The following is a 2,687-nucleotide window of genomic DNA, read 5'->3' as shown; positions in this document are numbered from 1 at the left end:
GACCCTCCCAAGGCACAGCCCATCGTCGGCATGCCCCCATGGAATGAGTGACGGCACACTAGGCAATGGATGGTGAAGATCATGGGGTGCCTAAGCACCTCATTTCCCAAGCACATAAACAATAAGCAACTGCTGGGAACAGATTGTGTGTGTGTGTGTGTGTGTGTGTGTGTGTGTGTGTGTGTGTGTACACGTGCGTGTGTGTGTGTGATATAGCTGTAACCCCTTCACTTACATTCCTACCAGTTAGCACATTAAGCTCTTTGACTCACCAAGCTGAACTTGTTTAGAATAGCCGCTTTTCTCTGCTGTAGATGCTGTATGTAAGGTGAGTAGAAATTTGTTCAAACCTCCCCCAGGGAAAAAAAAAGTTGTAGTGGGCTGGAGAGATGGCTCAGAGGTTAACAGCACTGCCCGCTCTTCCAGAGGTCCTGAGTTCAATTCCCAGCAACCACATGGTGGCTCACAATCATCTGTAATGTGATCTGATGTCCTCTTCTGGTCTGCAGTTGTACATAATAAATACAGAAATCTTTTTTTTTTAAAGTTGTAGCAATGGCTTATGAAAGCATCTCTTGCATTCTTTTGTTTTCGTTTTTGTGTTTTGAGACAGAGATTCTCTGTGTAGCCTTGGCTATCTTGGAACTCTCTCTGTAGATCAGGCTGGGCTTGAACTCAGGGATCCACCTGCCTATGTCTCCCACGTGCTGGGATTAAAGGCGTGTGCCACCATACCAGGCTATCTCTTAAATTCTTTTTTTGTTTGGTTGGTTTTGGTTTTGGTTTTGGAGATAGGGTTTCTCTGTGTAGCCTTGGCTGTCCTGGAACTCTCTCTGTGGACCAGGCTGGTCTCGAACTCACAGTGATCTGCCTGCCTCTGCCTTCCAAGTGCTGGGACTAATGTATCTCTTACATTCTTTTTTTTTTTTTCAAGGCATGGTCATTTATTTGTTACTCTTTTTTTTTTTTTCCCTGAGACGGGGTTTCTCTGTGTAGCCTTGGCTGTCCTAGACTTGCTTTGTGGTCCAGACTGGCCTCGAACTCACAGTGATCCCCCTGCCTCTGCCTCCCGAGTGCTGGGATGAAAGGCATGCGCCACCATGCCCGACCTATTTGTTACTCTTAAAGACTTATTTTTGCAGAGAAACCCTGTCTCAAAAAAAAAAAAAAAAAAAAAAAAGACTTATTTTTGACTGGACTCAGACTTAGAAATAGACGCTCTCAGCGAGGACAGCCTACGTCTCTTGGCAATCTGTTCCTGGTGCTTTTATTTGGCTTCCTTCATTCTCTTAGGTAAACATTTAGTGTATTCTGCAGCTTCCTCCTTGTTTTTCTTAGTACGCTATTTCCTCAGAGGTATGCGTCAGCGTTTGTGTTGCAGGACACGGGGAGTGACAAGACGCTGAATCTTGGGTGCTTTGGTCCTGGGCTTCTTACCTTCTTTGTTTAAGGGCTTTCTGACAACATATTGGCGGACATCATGTTCTTTAGAGAGATTAAAGAGCTTTCAGATTCTGCTAGCTTTCTTAGGTACCAGCCGGCGAGGCACAGTAGTGCCTGACAGTCCAGGAATTTCCTTCTCTCCTTTTTTTTTTACAATAACCAAGTTGAGAACACTCATATTGGCATCCACAATGCATCCACGAACAGACTTGCGCTTCCTCTCTCCAGTTCTCCTTGGTCTATAACAAGAATGCCCCTTATTCAACAGCAGCTGCACCCTGCCATGGGTCAAACCGCCTTGCTTCATGGAAAACCCTCGTTTGTCGATCCCACCACTGATCTGGACCACATAACCCTTCCATTCTTCACCCAGAGCATCAGCAGCTACTTCTGTGGCCATCTGCTTCTCATAGAATGTGCGAAGCTTGTGTTCATCGTCCACTTCAATGAGCTTCTGACAGCCGGTGGCAGGGAAGGAGATATTCAGCTTCATCTTGACACGGCCCGCCAGCCACCTAGGAGGCGCCATGAAAAAGATCTCTCTTACATTCTTAAAGATTGCCCCATATTTGACCTCCTCCCCTGGATGGGGAGGCCTGGTGGCACTCAGAGGAAGGATAGCAGGCTACCAAGAAGAGACTTGATACCCTATGAGCATATACAGGGGGAGGAGGTCCCCCTCAGTCACAGTCATAGGGGAGAGGAGTAAGGGGAAAATGGGAGGGAGAGAGGAATGGGAGGATACAAGGGATGGGATAACAATTGAGATGTAATATGAATAAATTAATAAAATATATTTTTAAAAAATAAAATAAAATTATTACAACAATTTTAAAATAATATTGAAACTTTTGCTGGACCTCTCAGCCAGAGTTAATAATATAGCTTGAGGTCACTTAAGGTTGCTATCCTAAGTGTGTCCGCTCTGTCTGTCTGGCATACTTTTAAAAGAACAAATGGAATAATGAGCCTTACCTTACATTTTTCACCTAAGCTAAAGATTAGCTATGATTCTAAAGTATGTATGGGTCCCTCAGCCCTGATCAAGCCCAGGAGGTTAGTGTGCATATTTTCCAGGTGTGGTGGCACACGCCTTTAATCCCAGCAGCTGTGAGTTCGAGGCCAGGCTGGTCTACAAAGTGAGTCTAGGACAGCCAAGGCTACACTGAGAAACTCTTGTCTCAGAAAAACCAAAAAAACAAACAAAAAGCAAACCCAGGAGACTGTGTCAGTCAGAGAACAGC

The 2,687-nt window shown here is 45.1% G+C and overlaps 1 pseudogene across 1 annotated transcript; it reads right to left on the bottom strand.

The window, feature by feature from the left end:
* Positions 1–1,183: 1,183 nt before the first annotated feature.
* LOC311604992 (small ribosomal subunit protein eS6-like) lies at positions 1,184–1,952 on the bottom strand (annotated as a pseudogene). The gene has a single exon. The product of its transcript is annotated as a small ribosomal subunit protein eS6-like (transcript).
* Positions 1,953–2,687: the final 735 nt, after the last annotated feature.

This window comes from Acomys minous, assembly GCF_964271855.1.
Source record: "Acomys minous genome assembly, chromosome: 9".
NCBI classification, from domain to species: Eukaryota; Metazoa; Chordata; class Mammalia; order Rodentia; family Muridae; genus Acomys; species Acomys minous.
The sequence above is the reverse complement of the archived record's forward strand: the minus strand, read 5'-3'. Positions and strand labels throughout refer to the sequence as shown.